At 32.7% G+C, this 6,279-nt stretch overlaps 1 long non-coding RNA gene across 1 annotated transcript; it reads left to right on the top strand.

The window, feature by feature from the left end:
• Positions 1 to 4,004: 4,004 nt before the first annotated feature.
• Positions 4,005 to 6,041, top strand: LOC114261647 (uncharacterized). Its single transcript, XR_003629020.2, has 3 exons — positions 4,005 to 4,068; positions 4,529 to 4,771; positions 5,332 to 6,041. It is a non-coding gene; the product is annotated as an uncharacterized LOC114261647 (long non-coding RNA).
• The last annotated feature ends 238 nt before the right edge of the window (positions 6,042 to 6,279 follow it).

Genomic DNA, 6,279 nt, shown 5'->3' with positions numbered 1-6,279 from the left:
CACTGTGTTCGCATTGCTCACTCTCTCCTTTCCGTCTTCTCTATTTACTGAGCTCCCTCTCGATTTATCTATCCACTACAAGAAAATGCACTTTTAGCAACCACTTTGTCTCTCTCTCGCTCATCACTCTGTCTTTATCTCTCTCTCTCTCCTCTATCTGTTTCTCACTCATCTCTCTCTCTTTTACCACTCATCTCCTTTACCACCTTCACCACTACTGCAAACGCCATTCCACTACCACCATTATTACCACTATCGCCATTTCACCTCTACGACTACCATTACTACTACCATTGCCACCACTACCACTACTGTCACTACTACTACCATTACCTCTCCTTCACCCTTGCCATTTCATCTACTCTACCACTACTGCTACCACAACTTCACCACTAATCTCCTTCGCTACCACCACTACCACCACCATCATCTCTTATCCATCACCTTCACCACTACTGCCACTACTACTACCATTACCTCTTATTCACCCTTGCCACTTCATCTACTCTACCACTACTACAACTTCACCACTAATCTCCTTCGCCGCCGCCGCCGCCGCCGCCACCACCACCACCATCATCTATTATCTACCACCTTCACCACTACTGCCACTCCCTCTCCTCTACCACAAAAAAATTAGTTCATGATTTTTAATAACAAAAAAAAAATGGGCCGTAAAAAAATATTTTTCATGGACCACAGAAAATTAACTTTTATTTTAGTGGAAAATGTTTTTCATTAAAATATTACCCCTACTTCTACTAAATAAAAAATAATAATATTTTTTTCATTAAAATAAAAATGAAACAAATAAATTGTCAATCTTAGTAACTAAAAAAAAAAAAAATTTTTTTAAAAAAATTCATTAACTACAAAAAATATATATATTTTAACAAAAAATAAATTTTTTTCACGACGGCAACCCCCGTCGCAAAAAAAAAGAAAGAAGTTAAACGACATTATTTTGTTATTTAAATTTCATTTCTGACAAAAAAAAAAATTCTTTTTTACCCCTACTTCTACCAAATAAAAAATAATAATATTTTTTTTCATTAAAATAAAAATGAAACAAATAAATTTTCAATTTTAGTAACTAAAAAAAAAAGATTTTTTTTTTAAAAATTCATTAACTACAAAAAAATATATATTTTAACAAAAAATAAATTTTTTTGACGATGGCAACCCCCGTCGCAAAAAAAAAGAAAAAAGTTAAACGACATTATTTTATTATTTAAATTTCATTTCTTACAAAAAAAAAATATATATATATATATATATTTTATTCCCGCTCCATTCCCACTCCCTTCCCCCACCTTTTTTGTTCCATTCCCCCCCTCCCAAAACAAAAAAATCCCCAATCTCAAACCCAAAAATCCCTCATCTCTTCTTACCCCGCCTCACTCTCTCGATCGACGGCAAGCGGCAGAGGAGCAGCCGAAAGGGCAAACGAGCCCTGGCCGTTCGCCATTGCACAGCTCGCAGTCTCTTTATTGGTTTTCTATTTTCACTTCTCCATATTCTACTTTACTGTCACTAAAATCATATTCCATATATTTTGTTTTATTTCTACTACCAAAATGAGGAAATTTTGAATTTATGTTTGCTATTGCAGGACATCAGTGTTGGATGATGTTGAATTTTCCAAGTTCCACTCTGGCGTGAAGCGTGGAGATATATTGTTGGTGTTATTGGGTATCCAGGTTTGGAATACTTCACATGTTACTAATTGACCACTTGCGTTGATATTTGATTATCTTGCATTGAATATTGGAAAGAGAAAGCACCGGATGCAATTAATAATTATATCTATTGAAGTTCACGTAAACCCTTTTTGCCGCCATATCTGGACAGCAAAATGTTCATCAGATTGTGGCTCCTTGCCTAAGTATTTTTAAGTTGGTTTAACAGAGAGTGATAGTGTATGGATTTAATTGTCCATTAACTTTGATGTAAGACTAAATTGATGTTTATTTTCTTTACTAGTAGAAACTTACGTATAAAAACTATTCAACATCTTGATTAAACATTCCAGTTTGGGTGTAAAGAGGTGTCAATTTCTTTGATAGGCCATAACCTTTTGTGCCACATAGAAGTAGCTATTATAAACAAGTTAAACTCACCAGGACCAATTTCTTGACAAGGAGGGGTGAGATCCTAATTGACCTTGATTTTGTTCTTTTTTTAATCAGCAAATTGACATTTAGTCTTGGCCCTTTGAAAAGAATTGAGCTGTGAGGTCATGAGCAGGGGTGGAACAAGAAAATTTATGTTCTCTAAAGTCTTTTTGAGTTGATTTGTGTATTAAGAACTTTTGAAACTACAACATAATTAGATATATTGGCATAAAGCACAAAATATTAAGAAAGAGATATTATTGTAAAGTTAAACGTACTTTGAATTGCTCTCCTTGTTTTTAAATTTTAGATTAGTATAAATTTAATATATTTTGATGTTTAAATTGATCTAATTGTAAAATTATAGACAACTGTAATGGATTAATAAAATTACTTTCTATGATTTAATTGATGTTTATATATATATTTTTTTAAATTTAAATTTTTTTGAAAAACGTTTGTTGTTGATAAAAAATGTAAAATATAGAATTTAAGAAATTCATACAGTTGATCAAACTTGGAAAATAAAGAATTTAAGCTGAAAGGTGAGATGTTGTATTTTTGTTTATGGAAATTGAAATTGAGTATGGGGGTCATGATGACATAGAAAAACCAGAGCTATGGCCAAAAAATACATATAGACTAACATTCTCTTTCTATGCCAAACCAGTGCTGGAGCACACTAATTTGAGTCAATATCTAAGCCTACTGGTTTAGAATGAGGTAGCATCATTTATTTGCATACATACATTGTTATCAAATCGTGAATCGTTTTGCTAAAATAGTGAATAATGAATTGTAAGATTCACTTTATTTATTATATTATAATTTTATATATGTTTATAAATATAAAAGTACATAGAGTGTTTAAAATGAAATAAATATCAATAGAACTAATTTGTATATCACATTGAACAATGTATATCAGTTAATTAATGTATATCAATATAATTAATTGATCTCCTTTTATTTCTTGATGAGAGGTGAAAACGATGGTTCATGCATTATGTAAACAAAAACATAACTGAATCATAGTGAATTCCAAATTGAATCACACAATTTACTCAATTTCCGATTACCAACACGATTCTAATCGTTTGTTTGAAACTCGTATTGAATCTTGTATGAACCAAATCGTTAATCATACGAATCTAACAACCATGCTTGCATATGTTACCTATATGCAGGCTTGGACATGTTATGCTCAGTTATAAATTTATTTTATTTTCAATAGGTAAGTTAAGGATACCTCACATACGAATATCTTTATTGGAGGAATGCAATCTAAGTTACTAGGGTGTTGCCTAGGGGGGATTTTTTAGAAGTTATAATTATAGGATTTGTTGTCCTTCATACAAGATTCACACTGAATTTGATTTGTTGGAAAACTCTATCTCTTAGGTGGAAGTATTTATTTTATTATTTTAAATTAAAATCTAGAAATGTGGTGATTAGTTGTTGCGTTTGTGCAACTAAATACTCAAAAACATTGAATAATAGGAGATATTATCAGTTTAGATTCATTTGATGAAACTGTGTAGTATGCCTCCTGACATTTCTCGAAATAGATAGACCACCTAGTGGCGATGCTGCTTGTGACTATTAAAGCAGTACTATCAGATTAAAAAATCTTCATCTAGAAGATAATTACTTGAATTATCATTTGTGTAGGAGAAAATAAATCTGGGTAAATTTACAGAAGCATTGAACATGTTATCTTTAGTTTCTATTTTCTTTGGGCGATTTAGAATTGTTGATCCCTGGATTGTAGTATATCCACTGGTAATATTATTCAATTTGTGTTTTTTATTTAGTTTTTTAATTGAATTGATTATAGGAGATTAACTAGTCGGGTAGCTTTACAAAAACTTCCTGAATATATATTCTCATTTTCACATTTCTGGCCTAACAAGGTAATCTTTGGGTTGGTGAATCTGGACATGAGAATGAAAAGGTATATGGACAAGCATGCACAATACCAACTCCTAACATGGCCATAGACATATAATTACCCAATACGTTATACTTTAGAGCCATGTTAGATTTGTGTGCTTATTGGCATGAATTCATAAACCTAAAAAGTTGGAATTGGCAAGGAAAGAATTTTAGTTTAAAACAACTGAATTGTAGAATTGTAGTGCTTATATCATGTATGCAAACACGTGTGAGGGGCGTTGGAAAATACAAATTTGAAAAGATAGGTAGGTTTTCAAATTTTGGTTTCTGGAATGAACTTTCCTTTTTGGTTTTATAGTCATGGAAATATTTGAACAATTCTTGGATTGAGTTTATTGGTGGATTCCTTTTTTTTTGGCCTTCATATTTAGCAGTGTGAACATCATATTGTCTTTATACCATATTTATGTGAACATGTTCTTAGCTTTTATGCTTATATTGTCTTGGTTGTGTTTCAGGGTGAAGAAATTATTGTGGTAATTCCATGGGATGAATGGTGGGAATTGTCTCTTAAGGATGAATCCAATCCATAGGTAGTGTTGCTGCCCTTACATCCAGATGTGCGTGCTAAATTTAATTCGACTGCAGCATGGGCATATGCTCGGAGCATGGCAGGGAAGCCATATGGTTATCACAACATGATTTTTAGTTGGATTGATACCATTGCTGACAACTATCCACCACCTCTTGATGCTCACTTGGTATGCTTAAGTTTGATATTTTTCTAATATATTGTATTAAAGTTTAAACTTGGCTTTCCATGATGCATATGCCATGCTACTAAATACTGTGCATTTCTTGACTATTTTAGTAGGTTTTCTTGGTTCAGAAGCCTTCTGGTTTGATTGGATTTGGTGATATGGTTCTATTATGGTCATTGCTTTGGAATTATAATAGTTTCATTACATAGGTAACATGTGGATAGTGTGTTGAAAGTGCACATGCATATAAATGTAAACAATGGGGTTTATAAATCCTCACTATTTTGAGTGAAATTCTTTTGGCTACAGTAATAACAAATGGATGAGTAGCTTAGCACGACTTGTACTGTGCATAGTTTGCCAGAATTATTAATTTTAGGAGTCACTTTTTTCGTTCCTGTTTTATTTTTTTGTGCTTTGACAGTCATGTTCACTGTTTCATTTTTGCCGGCGAAAAAATTCTATCTACTTGATACCATCATTCATTTGCATTACATGTGAATAAATGCGAGGATGTTGAGAACTTTGCTAAATTTCTAACTGGCAGACTCTATTCACAGGTCATTTCTGTCAAGTCTATGTGGACTAGAGTGCAGCCGACATATGTTGCAAATATGTGGAATGAAGCTCTAAATAAGCGACTTGGAACTGAGGTACTTTTCCTATTCTTGAATGCAAAAAACTGTTGTGCAATGACATAGAACCCTTTCATCTTTCCCAACACGCCAACCCTTCATCACCCAGTAGCGTGACGTTGATGAGAATATGTGTATTGTTGTATTGGTAAATTACTTCCATCTTTGTGATAGGCAGTTTAAGTTTCAATGGGTATTTATCATACAAATGGGACTTTTATCCTTTGAAGTGGGATAAAGTTGAAAAAATTGTGGTGTATTTAACTACGCATGTTGGCATTAGGAAGGGGGAAATGATTGAATAATACTTGATCTGAGACTCTGAGCACAATTTTGCACCCGGATTTTTATGTTCCTTGTAGAAGGAAGCAAGGGAAACACTCCCAGTTAGGTTTGATGCGAAGCTTGTGATGGGGAGAAACTGTGTTCACTTCCAATGATCTCAACCAAAGCAAAAAAGAGATTAAAATATAGTTATAATGTTAAAACCAACTTTGTTATGGGCAACATATATTCTGAACCACGTGTTGTACAATTTAGTATGGAAAACTGAAGCATTAGTAGCTGTTTAAGTTGATGTAGGATCAACAGTATGCCTTTTAATTTCTAATAGTAGTAATTATTTTTGTGATAATAATGTATTTTCTTTATGATTTTTCATATGCTTGTGCTAGCTGTTAGCGTTTGCACTTAGTCTTTGTAGACAGACATGCATGAAATGGGTAGCTGTTTTCTCTTCTTTTTCCTCCAAAGGTGCAAAAGAAAATGCAGACTGCAATGTATGTACTCTCCCTCCCCTACCAAAAAAAAAAAAAAAAAATGAAGTAAATTCTTGAGTTTTTATTTATTTATTTATGGGTATCTAGAATTATG

This window comes from Camellia sinensis, chromosome 9 (assembly GCF_055761805.1).
Source record: "Camellia sinensis isolate YWXY chromosome 9, ASM5576180v1, whole genome shotgun sequence".
In the NCBI taxonomy this organism is placed as follows: Eukaryota; Viridiplantae; Streptophyta; class Magnoliopsida; order Ericales; family Theaceae; genus Camellia; species Camellia sinensis.
This window is presented reverse-complemented; position numbering and strand designations above follow the sequence as displayed.